Source organism: Symphalangus syndactylus, chromosome 11, assembly GCF_028878055.3.
Source record: "Symphalangus syndactylus isolate Jambi chromosome 11, NHGRI_mSymSyn1-v2.1_pri, whole genome shotgun sequence".
NCBI classification, from domain to species: Eukaryota; Metazoa; Chordata; class Mammalia; order Primates; family Hylobatidae; genus Symphalangus; species Symphalangus syndactylus.
The window spans coordinates 103,255,510-103,278,975 of NC_072433.2; the positions used below are offsets into that span (position 1 = coordinate 103,255,510).

Genomic DNA, 23,466 nt, shown 5'->3' on the forward strand with positions numbered 1-23,466 from the left:
TTCGTAAATATTTACTAAACATCTAATATGTGCCAGGCATGTTTCGAGCTGGAGATAAAGAGTAGGATAGACATAGCTCGTGCCCCCATGGAGTTTATATTCTCTTAGGGGACATATATATGAACAAAAACAGGTAAACAGACAAATTATGTAGTTGCCAATTGAAATATGTCATGTGAGGGACAAGAACAAGGAGATGATTGATACTATTAGCAAACTATTTTAGGTGTAGTGATCTCTGAGGAGATGACATTGAAATTGAGACCCACAGAAGAGAAACAACTAGGTCTATTAAGAGGAGGGAGGCGCGTTATTCAAGCAAACAATTGAATGTATACAGGCTCTGAGGCAACAACAACAACAACAAAAAGTTTATTTAGTCTAAGAACTGATAGCACTCTAGCTCTAGGCTACTATTTAATATTAAGGTTATGGATGGAAGGCAGGGACGGAGGTGAAAGAGAAAGAGGAGAGAAATTAAGAACAATAGGTTTCCGGTTTATGTAAAGTAATGATTGGTAGTATTATTTACTGAAATGGGGAAGAGGTGTGGGGGGTGGGTGTCGGGGAGCTCAGCTGTTTTGAGAGAGTGAGCAAAAAAAAAGTCAGTTGAGGTGATTAAAAATTGATACATCAAAGCGAGAAATCAAAGAAGAAACTTTGTTGCTGAGAAATTTAGAATATTTCTCAGATATTAATAAAATTTAGAGAAGCAAAACAGTATTCTAGAGAAAACACTAAGATTATCAATTAAGAGGAAAGCAATCTATTTGGGGAGGTTTAAGGGAATGTTGACATATACAAATATTAAGAAATTAGAAAGCCAAGTAAAAAGGGATTAAAATTCTGTCTCCAAGTGGAAAAAATCAGATTGTCCAGAAAATAATAAATACATGATTGATATGGTTTGGCTGTGTCTCCTCACCCAAAATCTCATCTTTAATTGTAATCCCCATAATCCTCACGTGTCAAGGGCGGGACCAAGTAAATGTAATTGGATCATGGGGGCAGTTTCCCCCATGCTGTCCTTATGATAGTGAGTCTCAAGAGATCTGATGGTTTTTTAAGCACCTGGCATTTCCCCTGCTTGCACTCACTCAATCCTGCCACCCTGTGAAGAAGGTGCTTGCTTCTCCTTTGCCTTCTGCCATGATTGTAAGTTTCCTGAGGCCTCCCCAGCAATGCAGAACTGTGAGTCAGTGAAACCGCTTTCCTTTGCAAATTACCCAGTCTTGGGTATTTCTTCATAGCAATGTGAGTACAGACTAATACAATGATCATAAAGAGATTGTTGATGAGAGAGGCCATTGACTCACCAGAGAACCTAGAAATAAATTACCATGGGCATATAATATCTAATATTATATTGACTTAGTCAAAATATGAAATGTTAATATTTATAGGGGAGACCAAGGATGATGCCAGAACTGAAAGAAAAATGTTTCTAGAAGATCTAAACCTAAAGATCTTAGCAGACTCCTTGAGAAAAATGTAAATGCCTGAAGTAGTTTTGAAAATCTGGGTTTAGCTAGCTCATGCCCTAGAATTTCAATGACTACATACACTCATTAAAATGAAATTCAATCTTGTTTTTATTTTAAACATATCTTTCAGGTATCCAAGGGACTGTTAAGAGGAGTTAAATAACCCATATCATTATGAAAGTGAATTATTGGCCTCCTTGAAATTAATAAAAATCTTCAAAGTAGTATTTAATTTAAACTTGTAACTTTCTTTGTGTTCTGAGAGAATGCCATTTCTTTATATTTTAAAGAAATAGACCATTTCTGTTTTGTTCACCAATATATTCACTGCACTTAGCACACTGCCAGAGTAACCATTTAATAAATACTTTTTGAATGAATGTATAAATCTAAATTTTACATTTAGTTTTGGGTTACCTAGATAGCTGATAATTAACGAAGCAGTTCCTTTGTTGCCCTTAGGAAATGTCTCTACTGTGACCATATTCAAGTATATTTGGTGGCAGGCTATACATGAATAGAATTAGTGCTTATTAGAAATGGGGTAGGATGTTTTTGAGATGATATGTTTCCATGCACTACAGAGCATACTGGTGTTATTTTAAACAAAATATAAATAACTTTTGGATTTTGTGTGGATTTTAATTATTTTAATCAGTCTCCCATTAAGGGTTAATAATCCAGTTAACTATGTTGTTCTCAAATTCCAAATACTAAATTACTGAGGTCATGATGCTTTGGGGAACAAATACTATTAATGACTAGTGAAAGAAGTTTCATGGATCCCACTTCGTTTCTGGAAGACCAATAGATGTATTTATTACCATAGTAACATGTAGGAAAAGGACAGACGTTTCTATGTGGTCCTTAGTTCTGTCTGTCTTTTTTTTTTTTTATCATGTCAGTCCTTTGTATTCACTCCCTAATTATGTATTTACATTTTCTTTATTTTTCTTAACCATATATCTGACCTTTTTTTTTTTTTTCTGAAGGTCTTGATTAAAATCAGCTTTACAATAAGTTGAATTGATTTGGGCTTCTTTTTCTCATGATCCTATTATTTAGTGACTCTTTTCTTCAAATATTTGTTTCTATGACTTTTGTTACTTCTTTATAGACATATTTTTTATAGTTGCAATTTCACCTCCACCCAGCCTTTCTGGGTTGATAATATTGGTTAACACTGACTCCTAGGGTACAGTATCATCAATGTTGGTGTAGAATTAAGATATAATGAATACCAAACCTAAAAAAGCAGTGTCAACTTGTACTCCAGTAGCAGTGGAGTTATTTACCAAAAGAAAACAGATTCAGGAGAGATCTGTTAGAATGCCTATGTTATGCCCTATTCATCTAAAACAGCTACAGGATAATTCTCTAGGGTTGAGCTGTTTTTAATAGTATATATGAGAAAACATTTTATGGGCTTTTAGCCAGAAGATTTTATATATAAATGGTGGTAGAGGAACATTGTTAAATTCATGAATCTTGGAGGCAATGTAATATAATCGATTTTGGGGCTTTTAAATCAGCTTTGAATTAACTTTGTGACTGTAGGCAAGTTACTTGACTTCTCTGGGCCTTAACTTCCTATTTTGCTTCACTTATTAACTTTGTGACTGTAGGCAAGTTACTTGACTTCTCTGGGCCTTAACTTCCTATTTTGCAAAATGAGAATAATGTAACTTCCTGACAAGAATTTTGAAAGAATAGAAGGCAGTTATACAAAATGTGTGATAAAGGTTTTGGCACATACAGGTTTCTTCCCAAAGATGAACAAGTCCTACTGCTAAGTATAGAAAGGGAGATACAAGTAAAGTTTCTTCGTTATTTCTTAGAGCTTTGTGCACATAGATCTTTATATTGTCTTCACCTATGTGATCCACAATGACCCAAACTAGAATGTGTGTCTTAAGAAAGCGTAGAATTTTTACCTTTTTGTTCAGTTTGAACAAAAATGGTCAGTTGTTCTCTGAGTCCTGGGTGTCTTCTAGATATAAGTATGTGGGAAGGACAAAGACAAGGGGCATTTAACAGAACCTCAGGTCCTACTTCTAGCAGAGCAGCTATACTTTTCTGTTTTACCATTTGTATTTCTGTGTAAGATATTGATTGAACAAAGGAGTCTGTGTATTACAAAAAAGCTTGAAAAAACAAAAGCAGGGTCAAGCAGTCTGTTTTTGGGATTTCCATTTTCTCCGATCCCACCCTGCATTTTCCTTGGTGTTTTAAAGTTTGTGGGAATGGGTGGGAGTTAGGGTGGGGAAGTAGAGAGGAATTCCATTCTGTCTTATTGCATGGAGTTCTCTGAGAACAGAACATAGCAAAAGGACAAGGGTCCTATGCAAAGAGGGCATTTCTGGTGGAAAAATTCCTTGACCTCCTTAGCTCTTGCGTTGAACTCTATCAACAAAGAGCCATGTTTTGAGCCTTCATTACAAATTTTACAACTGGTAAATAACAAATACAGACATCTTGCCTCTGATTACTTCCTCCTCTGACTACATTGAGATATCTTTATTAGACTCTTACTATTTTCATTATCTTCTTATCTTAGACTCTAATCACTTTACTCTCATTTCAGTGTCTGCAAGTTCTTTTCCCATTAGTCTTCTCTGTACCAACCAGCAAGAACTCTGACCCTGGATGAATGTTACCTGACTTTACTGCCATCAGGCATTTTTGGAGAAAATAACACGTTGGGCTAATGGTTACCTATGATTTCCTGAGGTCTGGGTTCCACCCCTTTTAATCATCTGAGGAATTTTTCTTTCCTCTATCTTCATTTTCTTTCTCCCTATATACTTTTTACTGTCAACCTTTAAACATGTTCCAATAAATCCAAGCATCAAATGAAGGTAACAGATTAATCAACTTGTTGGTTCAGCTGCAACTCTGTTTCTCACCCCACAGTCAAACTTTTTAAACAAATTGTTTATTTTCATTGTCTTTAGCGCATTCCAATACAGCTTCTGCTGTAAATTTGTTTCACTTCCATACTTAACAGCTTTCCCATTACCTTCTGATAGTCTCATATCCCTAACGTTATATTTACACAATTCTACCTCTCCTTTCTAGCTATAAGCACTTTTTTCATTTCATGAAATACAGTTAGTATTCTCCTTCTTCTCTGGGTTTTTGCAGGTTCTGTCCTTTAACTAGCGAACACTCTCTGCCTTCCTCAGCTCCTCCCACCTAACTGTTCAGTTATCAGATGTAATCTTCTGAAGGAGGTTTACCTTGACCTGAACTGGCTGAGTTCTCCTACTTTATACCTTCTCTTCACAGCACTTGTCACATTTGTAATAATGTATTTGTCATTCTCCCTGTGCCTTCTAATGTTGGCTTCTAGAGAGTAGGGGTCCCACTGGTTATAGGACTGGAGAAGGGAACTCAAGAAATATTTGTTGAAGAAATGAGCGAATAAATTAACAACTGTAGCTTTTCCCAGTTCAGTTCATCAGTTGTGTCCTTGGCCTTATTAGAGTTGCTCTTCCTTAGCAGCATAATGAATTTTAAGTGGAGGAAAAACTATTAGTGATTCCACTAGACTTATTAAGCACTGTAGCCAGTAATGCATCATAGGCGCACAACATATATACTTTTCCATTATTGTCCTCTCCTTTTTGCTTTAGAAATAACTAGAAATATGTAATAATTTCAAATATTAGGAAGCTGAGTATTTTGTTTCTTATGGCATTTTTAATCAAATCATTATTTACTGAGGACTAAGTGTATATCCTAAAGTGAAAAATAATAATAATAGTAATAATAGACAAATGAGTCAAGTTTCTAAAAATCAAAACAAAAACTTTAAAAACATTATAGGAAAACATGTGTTCAAAAAAGACCCCAGAAAGTGTTTTCTTCCTGAAGATATTAGACACTTTTTAGCTCCTAATGCTGTAGAATAAATGAAATGTTATGAAACTTATAATTAGGAACTATCTGAAAGCTAAATGTTTAGCTAAAATGTATGATAAATTAATGAACTTACAAAGGAATAGATAGCAGTGGCAGTGTATTTGTTTTGTAAATTCTGTTTATATGCAAAATAATTATTTATGCATTTAAATATAACTGAATGGTATACATATGTATAGAGATTGCTACCATATTTGATGGATTGGTAAATAGTATTAATTTCTGAAGATATTTTAGTGTAAAGATATTGATGTAAAAAAAAAAACCAGCAACCTATCTATATATGGCTGTAACAAAGAAGAGTGATTTGGACTACTGCTACAAAGTAGGTTAAATGATCTCTAAATTACTTCATGTATTAACATTCTCTAAATTACTTTATATATTAACATTTATATGTAATATATTTGTAGTATATTCTAATTTAAATATCCAACAGAAATTTGGAAATGAATATAGTTTGTGTTTAACTGAGTTGAGAAAGCATAGTATGGTAATTAAATTCTTTTTTTTAACCAAACATTTTTATTAATAAAATTGCTGAATTCCAAGTATTTATACTTAAATAACTTTATGCTGTAAACAGTGTTTTTTAAAATACTTTCTTTATACCTTACACTTTATTTTATTTAAGTTATAGCCATGTGTCTTGGGTAGAATTCTGTGAGAATAATAAGGGACTTTACCCTGTAATCACAGAAGCAGTTTGGTAATATAAGAACCAAGTGACAGTTTTTCTTTTTCAAGTATATAGATTCAGATCTGGACAGGAATTTTTAGGGGTGACCTAAAACATCATTATGTCAGCTTACAACAGAAGGTTTACTCTGTTAGTTTCCAGTAGCTATAATGGAAACTAACCTAGATGAACATTGGTACCTACTTTGCAGTTAGTAACTGATTTTATTTGACCAATTAGCACTCATGATGGAGAGGAAAATAACTTGTCTCTGACCTGTCATGATCAACTCCTAAGGGACAAGCTTTGATTACCTCTTAGGTTTATTGTTTCTGCCTTATCAAGTCCACTTAAACTATGTTCTACAGGCAGAATACATTGGGGGATGGCGGGCATGGAATTTTTTTTTGCTAGAATTAGAGCCAATAAGTTTGATTTAGAGTAATCAGTTTTTGCCTCTGTTCTCCCAACAGTTGTGTGATATTAGGAATATCTTGTGTTTCTTTTTAATAGTTTTTATTTTATTTTTTAAAAAATCGAACACTTCACGAATTTGTGCAGGGGCCATGCTAATCTTCCCTATGTCTTTCGAATTTTAGTATATATGCTATTGAAGTAAGTGAGCACCTGGTTTTTGTCTGTCTTTCTTCTTTCTCCTTCCTTCCTTCCTCCCTCCCTCCCTCCCTCCCTCCCTCCCTCCCTCCCTCCCTCCCTCCTTCCTTCCTTCCTTCCTTCCTTCCTTCCTTCCTTCCTTCCTTCCTTCCTTCCTTCCTTCTGTTTCTTTCTCTCTCTTTTTTTTTTTTGACAAGGTCTGGCTCTATCATCCTCCAGGTTGGAGTGCAGTGGCACGATCTTGGCTCAGCTTCCACCTCCCAGCTCAAGCAATCCTCCCACCTCAGCCTCCCAAGTAGCTGAGACTACAGGTGCACCCCACCACACTTGACTAATCTTTGTATTTTTTGTAGAGAGGGGGTTTCTCCATGTTGCCCAGGCTAGTCGTGAACTCGTGAGCTCAAGCAATTCACCCACCTTGGCCTTCCAAAGTTCTGGGATTATAGGCATGAGCCACTGCACCCAGCCCATATGTTTGTTATTAATGAAGATTGTGCTATCAGACACATAATATCGCTGTGAAAACAACATTTGCTACCTAATTCCTTAAACAATGTTTTACAAGAATGAAAAATTTATTGATGGCTCATTGTATGTTAGGGTTTATTCTGAGTGCCTTAGGTTCCACTTCCCTCTGTGGAAGCCAAAGTGAGGCAGATAGTTCCTCTCCTAACTCCTGTGACAGCTGGAGTTTGGGGTATATGACCTCCTGTGACAGCTAGAGTTTCCATCAACCAGTTGGAAATCTCTGCATGAGACTTCACATCTAGGAAAAGTGATGCAAAGAAGTAGCGACAGTTTAGAATTTATTCTTCTAGTAGTTTCCAACTCCTGGGCTCAAGCAGTCCTCCCACCTCAGCCTCTAGTGGCTAGAGCAGCATCCACTGTCTCATACCAGTGGAGATACTGGTACCAGCAGTGGTGGTAGTGCCACATTCTCAGCAGAGGCTTCCTAGGCTTTTTTTTCAGCATGATTTTGGTTGCAGTTGTGGCTTCCTAACCTCCTTTAGTGCCATCTTGTTTCCCAAGTCTGTTTCTTCAGCTTCATTTTGTGTGCCATCTGAATTGTTTCCTGCTTAACTTAATAACCAGAAATCACTTCGATTGTTTGTGACCAAGAACTGGACTAGTACAATTCTCTTGGAAAAATTGGTCTTAATCCCTAGCTGTTTGGCAATATCTTATTATGATTACTTTTTTATAGCCACAGCTGCCAAAACCCTAAATTTCAGTTAACACTGTAATGGGAATTTAAGAAAGAGGGAATAAAAGTGTATTTAAGTCATGGCCTCAGAAGAAAACAGTAATGAAAATCTAATGAACTACTATTTTCAAGAAATTGTTCATATATTTTAGCAAAATGAAAACAAAGCATATTTTTAGTTGTTGCTGTTTATTAATATTATCTTTACTATGAAAGGAGATAATTTGTACTAGGCATGTACTCCTGACCTTCTGAAAAACCTCCCTTCATTTTTCTGTGAAGAATCTTTCTCTTTCCTGCTCTTAGAGTAGAGCTACCTCCACCACTTCAGAAGTGATGTATGTGACCTATGCCTAAGCAGTCAGCACGCTTTATCTCCTTCAACACAGTGATTGGTTGAGATTGGATGAGTATATATCAGGGTACCTCCACTGAAAGATAGCTATTGCAGCTTCAAGCACCACAGCCTCATACATCACATGGAGCTGAGAAGACCAAAATATCAGAAAGTAGGACTGAGTGGATGGAGGGAGAGAAACTGAGTCCTGATGGTATATTTTGAGGCCTAAATATATACCTAGTAGAAAATGTTATGAAACTTTTATAATTAGGAACTGTTTGAAAGTTAAATATGCAGCTAAAATATATGAGTAATTAATGAATATATGGAGGAATAGATAGCAGTGACAGTGTATATATGTTGTGGAATTCTACTTATATACAAAATAATTGTATGTGCATTTAAATACAACTAAGTGGCACATGTATGTACAGAAATTGCTACCATATTTTATAGTTTGATAAATATCCATCTATTTCTAAAACTATTTCTAATCCTACAGTTTCAGTTCCATGGCCCATTACACTGCCTTTTTGCCTATGCCAGTTTGGGTTAGATTTTCTGTTACTGGCAACCAAGAGTTCTCTGTTTAATGCTGAATCATTTTGAATTGGGATTGTAAAGTATTACTACCATGTTTTGAGGAATACCTCTTATTTATATTTTAGTTACATATAACTTTTGTACCTGAAATATTATTAACAAGGAAAGCAACTAACAACTTTAAGCTGAAATACTAATCCTGAAAGATAAGAATGAAAACTCAAACCTTAAGTTCTATAAAACTTTGAGATAGCTACATGTTTACTTTCAGAATAATTTAAATTGATAGCGTACAAGTTGGGAAACACACTTTAAGTGAATATTTAAGTCATGTAAAATATGTATGTTTAAAAGTCAAATTAAACATATTACCAAATTTGCTGGAACTATATATTTTATTTATAATAAGCACTTTCCTACGTTTTACACCCTGTTGCCTTATGTAACTTTCCACAGTTTTGACATTATAACATTGTGATTTTCTGTCAAACATGAATGAAAATATGAGTTTATGGATGATAGAATCATGCTATTTCCAGGTTTTGGTATATATTCCAAGTAGGAAAATATATTTATCAATACTTTCTTTAACTTTCCCAACACCATTCGTCAATGTCTGTATTTAGCATTCGCTAGTCATTCTTGATCTGAAATTGAAATTGTCTTCATTTTCCCTCTTGCTTGTACCATATCTGTGGGTGTTGAAATGGGTAAAGAAAAGAACTTCCAAAAGCACTGCCTAGAAAACATGACCTCAAGAGTTTTCTAAGCGAGGGCTCTTTTGAGTGCTGGCACTAGAGAGTTAACACAGATTAACTTAATCAAAATAGGAAATTGATCGGCTCAAATAGCTACAGTGAAACAAGAGGTGAATCTCTAGCCTCAGCCATGGCAGAATCCAGGGGTTCCAGCACCACACAATTTTGTCTCTGCATGCTTCGGTTTTGCTTTCCTCTGTGTTGGCTTTATTCTCTGACAAGGCTTCTCCATGGACTGCCCATGTGCAGATGTGTATCATTCTTATAGTTCCAGATATCAAGTAAGTATGAGTGACTGTTGTTTTCCCCAGTGGTAATTAGTAATTTGCAGGGAAAAAGTACTGGCCCTGCTTGGTTCTCATGCCTACTAGGGCTTGCAGAAGGAAGGCCACATGATTGATGAGTCTCTCAGAATCACACTGAATGGCATAGTGGTATTTCTGAAAAAGAAAAGATGCAGTCGGACAGTATAGATGTCTTCTTAAGTAGGGCTTAAGTTTCCCATTGAAAACTGCTCTCCTTTTATTTCACTACCTAATATACCATTATTGAATTCAGTTGGTTAACTTGCCTTCTTTTTTACTTGATGAAAACAGTACTTCTGGCAAGATTCATTTATATCGTGTCAATTAGATCAGAATGGTTTCTCGTATTATGTAGCTGGGGTTGCTTTTGTTGAAGGATTGGGAATTTTGGCCGTGGGAAGGAAGGTGGGTATTTTGAAGCCTGGCAGTGTAGCATAGTGGTAGACAGCATGGACCTTGGAAGTTATGTGGTCCTAAGTGTGAGTCCTGGGACCCTACCACTTCTAATCTGTGTCACCTTAGCCAAATCACTTAGTTTTTCAAAAACCCATTTATTAACCTGTAAAATGAAAATAATAATACCTATCTCATAGAGTAGTTATGGAAATTAAATGAAGCCAACTAGGTAAAGCATTTATTACAATCCTTAAGACATGGTGGGTGTTCCATAAGTGGCGGCTGATATTATTACCCCGGTACTATTAACGGTAATAACAAACACTGCCCTTTTGCTATGCCTGTTCCTGATGGTCCCCAGCTACCTAGAATTAAGAGGTCAAAAGTGTTCTGTTGTTCAGTTAAGAACACATTAAATAAAATCTCACGTTAAATTTTATAAACTAGTCTGGAAATCCTAACTACTGCTCATAACATTAGTTCTGTGGGGGAAATTGGTGTAAATTTTTTTCAACTTAAAGAAAATATATTTTTGTAACGTAATGCATTTTTCAATGAGATTTGCCTTTGTGTGTTAAAAATTATGTATACTTCTTCTTGTGAGGGACAGCCAGTCAAGTAAGTGAGGGTCAGAATCTGTTTAATAATAAACAGAATCAAAGTAGATTCTGTCAAAATAAAGTATATTTGCAGGGGCTGCTGACTGCAATACAAAGTTGCATCATGATGATGTGGCTCGCTTGGGGAGTCTGCCCAACTTGGACTAATTAAGCTACAAATACAGTTTCAAGCATTTTCATTTTGTTTTTGTATTCGGATACTTAGCACTCCACTTTAAAAGTCCTATTATAACTTGTGGCCCTTTAGAGTGGTAGGCTCGCTGAGTCAATATTAGGAAATGTTATAATAAGCAAAGAATTCCCCTGAATTTGAGACTATGCATTACGAAAACTGATCTCAGTGAAAGCTACACAGATATGCCAGGATAAATGTACATAGCCACATAGATGGTGGGCAAGTCAGTCTATTGTCCTTGTTTTTATTAATAATATACAGTATAGACGAACATTTTAAAAGCATTCATATTCAGAGAATTTAGAATAATTGTATTGATACATATTTGAAAAAATATTTACCACTTGCAACTGTTATCAAGGAGAGTAAGTTCATGGATAAATAATCTTATACATACAAAGCTATAATGTTACTTTCTAGTATTAAAAAACTTGCTCTTGCGAGATAATGGCAGATGGGAGGCAGGACTAGGTTGCAGCTCCGGACAGAGCAGCGTGTGGTGGTTTGCATTGTGAATTTTAGCTCCAGAGTGACTCTAAGAACAAACCAGCAATCCCGGAGGACCCACAGACCCTTTGAAGGTAGCAGACTGCTCCTGCAGGACCCAGGAGACACCCCAATACTGTGAGTGCCCCAACTGCAGAAATAGGAAAGGGAGACCCTCCTCTCCCAAACACATATCCACTGGAGAAGCTGAAGGTCTGTCTGCGGGAGAAGTTTCTGACCTTAACTACAGCTGAGTCCATTTAGAGGGCTGAACAAAATATAGGGGTAGAGGAAGCAGCAGAAAGGCCCTGGAGCTCACTGGGTCCCCTAGCAGGCCATTCCTGCATGACACCACAGGGATCCATCAGGAGGGTGGCCAGAGGAGCAGGGGGCAAAACTCCACAGAGAGAAGTAAATCTCTAGCTGAACTTTGTAACAATTTGAATGGGGTGAGAAGCCTCCTGGCCAGAACTTGGGGGAGGACACAAATCTGGTGTGCACACTCAACAGGTGGGAGAAGAAGGAAGCCCTTTTCTTTTGCAACTGGGCGGCGAATAGCCTGGGGCAAGTTTTCAAGCCTATCTCACCCACCACCTGGAAACAGACTTGGGGCTCTAGGGGGGCTGGGTGGGAGTGAGAGTGGCCCTTTGGTTTGCATAAGAGCTGGGTGATGCCTGTGACTGCCAGCTTTCCCCCACTTCCCTGACAACCTGCATGACTCAGCAGAGGCAGCCGTAATCCTCTTAGGTACACAGCTCTAGTGACCTGGGAATCTCACCCCAATCCCCAACAGCAGCCACAGCAAGACCCACCCAAGCAGAGTCTGAGCTCAGACATACGTAGCCCTGCCCCCACCTGATGGTCCTTCCCTACCCACCTTAGTAGCGGAAGACAAAGGGCATATAATCTTGGGAGTTCTAAGCACCTGCCCACTGCTGGTCCTTCTCTGCACTACTACAGCTGATGCTTTCTGGAAAGTGCCACCTCCCGGCAGGAGGCCAACCAGCACTAAAATGGAGCATTAAACCACCAAAGCTAAGAACCCTCACAGAGTCCGTTGAACAACCCCCCATCTCCCGCCCCCCCACCCCGCTACCTCCGCTGGAACAGGTGCTTGTATCTATGGAGAAGAGACCCATAGATGGTTCGCATCACAGGATGTGATATTGTGCAGACAACCCCCAGTACCAGCCTGGATCCGGGTAGACTCAATGGGTGGCGAGACCTGGAAGAGAGACAGTAATCACTGCAGTTCGTCTCACAGGAAGCCACGTCCATAGGAAAAGGGAGAGAGTACTACTACATCAAGGGAACACCCTGTGGGACGAAGGAATCTGAACAGCAGCCTTCAGCCCTAGACCTTCCCTCTGACAGAGCCTACCTAAATGAGAAGGAACCAGAAAACCAACTCTGGTAATATGACAAAACAAGGCTCTAAAAATCATGCTAGTCACCAGCAATGGATGCAAACCAAGAAGAAATCCCTGATTTACCTGAAAAAGAGTTCAGGAAGTGAGTTATTTAGGTAATCAGGGAGGCACCAGAGAAAGGTGAAGCCCAATACGAGGAAATCCAAAAAACAATACAAGAAGTGAAAGGAGAAATATTCAAAGAAATAGACACTTTAAAGAAAAAACAATCAAAAATTCAGGAAACTTTGGACAAACTTATAGAAATGTGAAATGCTCTGGAAAGTCTCAACAATAGAATTGAATAATTATAAGAAAGAAATTCAGAGCTCAAAGACAAGGTCTTTGAAAAAGATGCTTGCACACACGCATGTTTATAGCAGCACAATTCACAATTGCAAAGTCATGGAACCAACCCAAATAAATGCCCATCAACCAACGAGTGGAAACTATTTTTTTTTTTTTTTTTTAATTATACTTTAGGGTTTTAGGGTACATGTGCACAATGTGCAGGCTTGTTACATATGTATCCATGTGCCATGTTGATTTCCTGCACCCATTAACTCGTCATTTAGCATTAGGTGTATCTCCTAATGCTGTCCCTCCCCCCTCCCCCCACCCCACAACAGTCCCCGGAGCGTGATGTTCCCCTTCCTGTGTCCATGAGTTCTCACTGTTCAATTCCCACCTATGAGTGAGAACATGCGGTGTTTGGTTTTTTGTCCTTGTACTGAGAATGATGTTTTCCAGTTTCATCCATGTCCCTACAAAGGACACTATTATTCCAAGTGAAGTAACTCAAGAATGGAAAACCAACCATTGTGTGTTCTCACTGTTTTGTGGGAGCTAAGCTATGAGGACACAGAGGCATTAGAATGATACAGTGGACTTTGAGGACTTGGGGTGAAGAGAGGGAGGGGGGTGAGGGATAAAAGACCTGAAATATGGTGCAGTGTATACTGCTTGGGTGATGGATGCACCAAAATCTCACAAATCTCCACTAAAGAACTTACTCATGTAACGAAATACCACCTGTACCCCAATAACTTATGGAAAAATAAATATGTTTAAAAAAAGTAATAATCAAATCTGTTAACTCTGTGATGATTCCTGCTTTGGTTAATTTAGATTATTACCACATGATATTAAAGAGTCAGGATTATGAAGTTGATGTTTTACTGGTGCTTTTTTTTAAAAAAAGAAAAATGTTTATTATTTAAGGCTGTATGCAGTACGTGCTTATATTCAAACATCCCTTGTGCTGTTAGTCACAGAAATACTAAATATGTATGTATGAATGGCTTTTCACAGTCTAGATGATCATTGGAAAAATAACTAATATAGTATATTCTAAATGATGAATCTTTATCTTCATATATAAAGGACATCATATTGCTAATTTTCAAATTTTTCAGGAAGACACTGAATAAAACCTAAAAAATAATGGATATTGTTTTAATGTGATGTATGATTTACTAAATTAAGCTTAGGAGCATTGCAATCTATGTATTCCTATCTTTCAATATGTGCTTAACATACAAATAACAACTTTGTAAGTATTTTCTTGTTACAGATTTTCAGTAATTTATATCAGAAGTATATAATCAAGAAAGTTTAGTGTTTCTGGCCAATAAATATTTAAAATATTTATTCTAAAGTAAACCCTTTTGGCATTTTTTAATGTGGGGTTGCCTCATCAAATTTTGCATAGCCTACATTACAATCATAGAATCTTGAGTTTTGGAAGAGACTGTAAAGTTCATTTCATTCATTCAGCATCCATTTGGTGGTAGTGTGCTTTGAAGACTTAGTAAGAAATTAACACCTAGGATAACATTTTTTACTTTGCAAAATGTCATTGTATTAATATTTTACGCAAACAATACATGAAATTACAGTACGTTTTTTCAGTTTCTTGCCAAATTATAAGTAGGGTTGAAAACAGAATTATTTTTTGGAGATATGATCTCGCCCTGTTGCCCAGGCTGGAATGCAGTGGCGTGATCTTGGCTCACTGCGACCTCTACCTCCTGGGCTGAAGTGATTCACCCACCTCAGCCTCCTGAGTAGCTGGGACTTGAGTGCCACCAAGCCTGGCTAATTTTTATTTTATTTTATTTTTTGTAGAGACAGGTTCTCACTATGTTGCCCAGGCTGGTCTCAAACTGAGCACAAGTGATCCATCCGCCTCAGCCTCCCTACATGCTGGGATTACAGGTGTGAGCCACCATGCCTGGCCCCAGAATTTTATTTTCTTTGAAATAGAAAATTCATGAAAGGATTCTGCCACTTTATTCACCTTTCTGACACTGTAGTAAAGTGCAGATTAAAGTATAGTTCCCTGTGAAATAGCCAGTTACCCTTTAAGTAGAATCCAGTTCACATAAAGAAGTACAGGGAGATTACATGACTTGCCTGGGTTATATATTGAGTCAGAAGGAGAAGTAGAAATATTAAGTGCAGATTCACAAGTCAGTTTAGCCCAGAGCTATGGATGCTTTCTTTGTGGTTATTACCTGGAAGGCTTTACAACCACTGATGTACCCTCCCTGCTCTCTCCTCTCACTTACACATATGCAGTCTTGATTATTTTGATAATTTTTCTACATTTATACACACTTCACACAGAATTTTCATTTTTTTAAACCTCAGTTTATAGCCTTAAGTTATACTCAGGAATGTACTTTGTACTCTTAAGCAGAAAGACCTTAATATTAGTTACAGCTGAAGAGCGAGCTTAATTTTTAAGTACATTTTGGTTTTTCCCTTTTTGTATGCCTTTTATAGGTGTTCACCTTTAGCAGCCAGTCTCTTGACTTTGCCTAATACTATAAAGAACAGCAAACATTGTATTGACATAATTGGTTGTTATGGAAGTCATTTTTAATAGAATGACCATACCTTACTTATTAAAAAATAATAGACTATTTTTTAGAGCAGTGTTAGGTTCACAGTAAAACTGATAGGAAGGTATAGAGATCCCCCGTATATTCCCTTCCCCTATGCATGCATAGCCTATCCAATTATCAGTATCCCCCATTAGAGTGATGTGTTTGTCACAATAGATGAACGTATATGATTATCACTGAAGACCCTAGTTAATGTTAGGGTTCACTTTTGGTGTCATACATTTCATGGATTTGGACAAGTGTATACCCACCACTGTAGTATCATATTGCATAATTTCTACTACACTGAAAATCCTCTACGCTCCTATTTTACATTTTCAGAAGTGTCATATAGCTGGAATCATACAGTATGAAGTCTTTTCAGGTTTGCTTCTTTCACTTAGTAGTATGTATTTAAATTCTCCATGTCTTTTCATACATTGATAGCTCATTTATTTTTAGTACTAAATAATCTCTTGTCTGAAGGTACCACAGTTTATTCATTTACGTACTGAAAGACATCTTGATTGCTTTCCAGTTTTGCTAAGTATAAATAAAGCTGCTGTACCTTCCATGTGCAAATTTCTGTATACATGTAAGTCTTCAACTCCTTTGGATAAATACCAAGGAACATGTTTGTTGGATTGTATGGTAACAGCATGTTTAGTTTTGTGAGAAATTGCCAAACTGTCTTCCATGGTGGTTGTATCTTTTTGCATTTCCACTAACAGTGAAATGAGGGTTCTCGTTGCTCCACATCCTCACCAGCATTTGGTGGTGTCAGTGTTGTAGATTTTGGCCATTTTAGTAAGTGTGTAGTAGTTTCTCATTTTTGTTTTAATTTGGATTTCTCTACTGACATACGGTGTGGAGCATCTTTTTATATATTTATTTGGCATCTGTGTAACTTCTTTGATGAGGTATCTGTTTAGGTCTTTGGCTCACTTTTAAGCTGTGTTTTCTTATTGTTGAGTTTTAAGAGTTCTTTGTATATTTTGGATAACATTCCTTTACATCAGACATGTCATTTGCAGATATTCTCTCCCAGTCATCTTTGGCTTGTCTTTTTATTCTCTTAACAGTGTCTTCCCAGTATAGATTTTTTGTTTTTAATTTAATGAAGTCCAGCTTGTCACTTCTTTCTTTTATGGACTGTAGCTTTGATATTGTATCTAAAAAGTCTGTTCAAAATAATAATGATTTGGATCTGTTAGATCAATTAAGAATGAAACAAAGTTATTTTACCGTTATGTATTCTTTCCCTAATGCTCCCTCTTTATGTAGATCTGAGTTTCTGACCTATCTCCTTTAACGTCTTTTAAAGAACTTTAAAAGACATTTCTTGTGAGGCAGGTCCACTAGCCTAAAATTTTCTTGATTTTTATTTGCCTCAGAAGATACTTATTTCTCCTTCACTTTTTAAAATAAACACGGTCTCGCTATGTGGCCCAGGTTGGTCTTCAACTCCTTGGCTCAAGCAGTCCTCCGGAGTATCTGGGATTACACATATGTAAGCACCATGCCTGGCTTTCTTCTTCACTTTTAAAGGGTGATTTCAAAGGGCACAGAATTTTAGGTTGGTGGGTTTTTTCCTCAACACTAAATATTTTACTCTTTTTGTATTTTTAATTTTTGTGGATGCGTAGTAGGTGTATATATTTATGGGGTACTTGTGATGTTTTGATACAGGCATACAATGTGTAATAATAACATCACGGAGAATGGGATATCCATCCCCTCAAGCATTTATCCCTTGTGTTACAAATAATCAAATTATATTATTTTAGTTATTTTAAAATGTACAATTACATTATTATTGACTGTAGTGTCCTTGTTGTGCCATCAAACAGTAGGTCTTATACATTTTTTCTACATACATATTTTTTTGTACCCATCACTCCACCCTTTTTGCTTGCACTGTTTCTGAGGAAAAATTGGATGTAATTATCTTCGCTCCTCTGTAAGTAAGGTGTTTTTTTCCCCCCTTTGGCATCTTTCAGGATTTGTCTTTATCTTTGATTTTCTGTAATTTGAAGATGGTATCCTTAAGTGTAGCTTCTTTGGCATTTATCTCGTTTGGTGCTTTGTGAGCTTCCTGGGTCTATGGTTTCATATCTGTCATTAATCTGAGGACATTTTTAGTCGTTATTGCTTTACATTTTTTTCCTGTTCTTTTCTCTTTCTTCTTCTAGAATTTTTATCACACATATTTTATACCTTTTGTAGTTGTCCCACATTTCTTCCTGGGTTTTTGTTTTGTTTTGTTTTGTTTTTGTCTTTGCTTTTCAGTTTTGAAGTTTTCTGTTGAGATATTTTCAAGCTCAAAGGTTCTTTCCTGAGTTTTGTCCATTCAACGGCATTCTTGATTTCTGTTACAGTGTTTTGTTTTTTTTTTTTTTTTTTTTTTGGTCTCTAGCATTTGTTTTGGTTCTTTCTTAGATCTCTCTGCTTCTACTTCCCATCTGTTACTGCTGTCTTCTTATCCCTTAGAGCCCTTAGCATGTTAATCACAGTTGTTTTAAATTCCTGATCTTATAATTCCAGCATCCCTGCCATAGCTGTGTTTGGTTCTGATGCTTGTTCTGTCCTCTTCAAACTCTGTTTTTATGTTGGGAGAAGAGAAGTGTTCTATTGTCCTATGATTAGGTATCAGTTTTTTAGTAAGCCTGTGCCTCTTGACTGTGAACTTCACAAGTGCTTCTCAGTTTTTTTATCGCTTCTCCAGTTGGAAAGATGGCTAGAGTGAGCTGGAGTTGGGTATTTTCTTTCTCTCACCTGGAATGCTAGTGCCAACTGGAGTTGGATATTTTCCTTCCTGTAAGTCAGTTAGGCTCTGATAGAACTCCAATAGGTTAAGCTCTGTTTAAATAGTTTCCTCTGTGGGCAGACCTTGGTAAGAAGAACAGAATGATCTGGCATATTTTAAAAATGGCGTGTCCTTTCCTTTGCTGGAAGCATGAGTGGATTTTTCTCCAGTATTCACTGTGAGAACCAGATCAAGTTCCTGGAGGTTAAACTCAACAGAAGTGAGGGAGCCTCTTTATGGCCGGGTGCCCCTGCATTTTTCAGTTTTTACAGTTGTCCACACTGACTCCAGCAACTAATTGCTGTTTAAGTTTTCTTACATTGGCACTAGTTCCCGTGGAGGTTTCTGCTTCTGGGTTTCTACTCCCATAAATTACAATTCTCTGTATTTACATCTGTCTCTCCAATCTGGGGGGCAATTGTTTACCCTATGACTTGACTTGTCTTATGGATCCAAGAAGAATCGTTGATTTTTCAGTTTGTTGAGATTTGTATTTGTTGTTAGGATGAAATGGTGACTTCAAGCTTCTTACATGCCATACCAGAAACCAGAAATCCCAGCTTAATGTCACAGACTGACATGGACTGCACTGCAGCATTAAAGAGAATAAGAAGTTGTTGGGTTTTAAGTCTGTGAAACAAAGTAAGGTTTTTAATTTATCCAAAGTTTCACACCCTGCAAGTGACACAGGTGGGAATAGAATCTAAATATTTGGACTCCCAGTTAAATTATCTTTCTATTTCACTAAATTCCACTTTTCTGAAAGGTGATATGAATGGTTCATATAGGGAAATATTACAGTGAGGCATAAGTTATTGTTTCTAATACCATATTCATTTAGATGTTTTCTCCCTCCTCCCTCCTTTTTTTAAATTACCTTCTTTATAATTTTCCTTTTAGTTCTGGTTCCTGATGGTACTGAATGTTAAGAAGATTATCTGCCATTTTGAGGAGGAAATATCTAATAGTATAATCTTCTTCCTCTATGTTACAGGCAGAAGTATAACTGAAGCACCAATCTACCTTTCCCCTTTAATTTACAGAATGTGTTAAAATCAATAATAAGATGCAAACAAAAAATCACTCATTGACACTTAATATGCTTAATACAAATTCAGCACCGTAAATGCAAAGTTTAACATTGTACTCCATTTTGATATTAATATTTGATCTTACAATGGATGTCTGCATGTCAACCTTTTATTTACTGTGGAGGTCGTGGTATACGGTATTAAAGAAGACATTCAACTAGAGCTCAGTTTTTCTGATGACCTCCCAGGTTCCCATCGCAATTTTAGACAACACATGCTGTTTTACTGGAAGAGTAACTAAAGGATATAGTCTGATCACTCTCTACCTCCCATGGTAAACCTTCTGGATTTTTTTTTTTTTTAATTTGGTAGTTACAGGTGCATGATAAAACTTGCCATCTCTGCTAGATGCTGCTAAATCATGCTAATAAAATGACTGCCAAGCTCCAGCCGCTCTTCATTTTATTGCTTTAAACAGATTTCCTAGATGGTCATGATCTGGTTTGTCCAAATCCACCTTAACTCTGAAAGCAATAATAAATATAAATTTTAAATTCTAAACGAAAGAGAGGAAGGGGTCTCTTCATAAGTGAAAACATTCCTTAAACAAATGAAAGCAAACAGAATTTTTCATGGACATGTATTTTCATTTTTCTGACCATTATATGATTTTCCTAGCAATATAAAACAATTGCCTGCAGTCCCTCGCTATTTAGTTGTTGAAAGAGAAAAGTACATTAAATCTTAATTAGTATACTACCTATAGTAGCATCTGGTGTTACTGAATTTTTACCATCCTCTGAAAGCAGTAATCATTCTTTACCTGGAGGAAAAGATTCCAGTAATATGTTTTATTAGCAAACTTTTCTAGCCTTCCTTTCGATTAGAGGATTTGTTGAAAACTACCTTGTATACATATGTACATATACCCATATATGCATGTGTATATATACATGTGTGAATACATGTATGCCTATAGATCTATGTGTATGTACACATATAGACACGTGTGTGTATGTTTTTGTGTGTATATGTTTTTATGTGTATCTGTATGTTCCTTTCTAAATAGCATTCTATTTCATACCTTGGAAAAATATAAAATTAAAAAATGAGGTAAAGATGGCGCCTTTTAAGAAATAAGTTGTTTTAACAGTTCCTTTCAGCTTCACATCATAAGTGTTAAGAACACTTGAGTATTTTTAATGTAAACATATTTTAGCATCTATTTGATTTTTACTTTATTTTCTTGATACTTTCAGATACATATATTTGCTTTACATTATTCTCAGGGTTTCTTATTTCCCCTAAAACACTTTGAATCATTTCCACTGATTCTTTTTCATCCTTTGTTAGTTTACATGTATCATTTGTATGATAGTGTCTGGAAGTAAAAGGGCACTTTAGAAACAAAGTTGAATAAAATTTCATCATACTTAATTCTGAAAATTGTTTTCTGAAATTATTAGTTCATTGCTGAAATATATTCAAATCAAACGTTCAGAACATCAGCTCCCAAGGAGCTTCATACTTAGTTTATGGTGGGGTGTGATTGTGTATTTCACAAAATTCATGAAGGAAATTTAGACAAATTTATTATGGGTTTTAGGCCAGTGGAACTGTTTAAACTTCCTAATCTGTTTGTTCCATTGAGTAGCCTTAGAGTTGAAACAGCAGTTTCCATTTTTCTCATGGGTAGATAAACACATATGCACATTTATCATTGATTTCTAGCACTGGAAAAGCATAGACATTGGAGACAGTTGTTGGGCGTGGTGGCTCATGCCTGTAATCCCAGCACTTTGGGAGGCCAAGGTGGGCATATCACCTGAGGTCAGGAGTTTGAGACCAGCCTGGCTAACATGGTAAAACCCCGTTTCTACTAAAAATACAAAAAATTAACCGGGTGTGGTGGTGCATGCCTGTAATCCTAGCTACTTGGGAGGCTGAGGCAGGAGAATTGCTTGAATCCGGGAGGCAGAGATTGCAATGAGCCAAGATAGTGCCGTTGTACTCCAGCTTGGGCAACAAGAGTGAAACTCTGTCTCAAAAAAAAAAGAAAAAAGAAAAAAAATTGGAGACAGCTGTTCACGTATTTAAAGGAGGGAGAATATTCTTGGAGAATATAATTGGTGAAATGAAATTAAAATTCATATGTACTCTATGGAAGATAAACTGCAATAAGCAAACCTCTTTGGCAGATTTTAAAATCAGAAATATATTCCAGCCAGTGTGGGATATTCAGTCTAATTTCCTTTGAGAACCTGATTCTGTTGGATTGGTAGGCATTAGGAAGCAACACCACTTCTCTCTCCATCTCCTCAAAAAATTGTAAATAGAAATGTTGTGTGAAAAAAACTTCAAAGATACAATCTAATTTTTTTCTTTTGCTATTTTAATAGGCTTTTTTACTTTTTAAGAACTGAGGTTAGTGAACATGTGAGAGAATCTGAAGTACTTTTCATATGTTTTTGCCCTTGAACTGAGTTATTTGAATCTGGCAAATTTCTCTATTAATAATTATAATTATTATATCACTGTGTCACTATGTGTGTTATATTCAGTCTAGAATATTTGCTCTTTTTACTCCCATGATTTTGAAATAAGCATGTAGGCATTTAATTTTTAGGAGTTATAAATGTTCAATAGCTATGTTTTATATTGATAAGAATTGCATTATGTTTTATTACTAATAGTTTAGATGAATGTGTATATCCAAATTGTGAACCACTGAAATGAATAATTCCCTTTCTTAGAGAAGGACATGAATATAGTGAGAGATCTCTTACTTTCTGGATTCTTCTTTTTGGTCCTTCAAGAAGTTGTACAAAGATAATATCGATGTTCTCTTTTATTCATCAGTTTCTCTCAACTGGTTTCAGAACATTGCAGTATTAGAGAGGGGGAAAAAATCAGTATTTCAGTATTTTTTTTTTCTTGAGACAAAGTCTCACTCTGTCACCCAAGCTGGAGTGCAGTGGCATGATCTGGGCTCACTGCAGCCTCTGCCTTCCTGGGTTCAAGTGATTCTTAAGCCTCAGCCTCCCAAGTAGCTGGGACCCCAGGCGTGCACCACCACACCCACCTAATTTTTGTGTTTTTAGTAGAGATGAGGTTTCACCATGTTGGCCAGGCTAGTCTCTAACTCCCAGTGATCCACCTGCCTTAGCCCCACAAAGTGCTGAGATTACAGGTGTGAGCCACCATGCCCTGCCAAAAATCAGTATTTTCTCTATATCACACTCCCACCTTTTAACATTGCCTCCCGTTCTTTCTTTTGGCTGTTATTTAATGAGAGTCTACTATGGGTGGGACATTGTGTGAATCTCTGGGAATAAGAGACCTTCATATTCCTGCTATTATGGAGTTGCATTTTAGTAGAGATGGTAGGTAAGAACATGGGCTCCTGAATTGCAATGCCTGGGTTCTATTCTTGGTTGTGGTTGTACTGCTTACTAGAGAAGCTGAAGAAATCACTTCATTATTTGTTTCAGTTTCCTTCTTGCCGAAATAAATATAACTCTACCTTAAATAAGATAATGTGTGGGTTAAACAATGCATGTAAAACATTTAGCACTGATGTTAGAAAAGGGAACATACAGGTTAGTATCTGTAACCATGTTGTAAAAGTGGTTTGACCAGCTGTATTTAGTTATAAACATTTTATTGCACTTTTGGAACCTTTTCCAAGTCCTGTGTAACCTTTGGAATACCCTCTGTTCACCTCCTCCCACGAAAAAGGCTCCTGTAAGTCCATCACTTCTTGGAAGCTTCCTCATTTAACATCCCCTGGCTAGCCATTCCTATAC

The 23,466-nt window shown here is 36.7% G+C and overlaps 1 protein-coding gene and 1 pseudogene across 8 annotated transcripts in view; one reads left to right on the plus strand and one right to left on the minus strand.

The window, feature by feature from the left end:
- Positions 1-23,466, plus strand: part of COMMD10 (COMM domain containing 10) — a 209,863-nt gene that overhangs the window by 106,504 nt on the left and 79,893 nt on the right. The window lies entirely within an intron of this gene.
- On the minus strand, positions 6,617-6,714 carry LOC129457880 (uncharacterized; annotated as a pseudogene).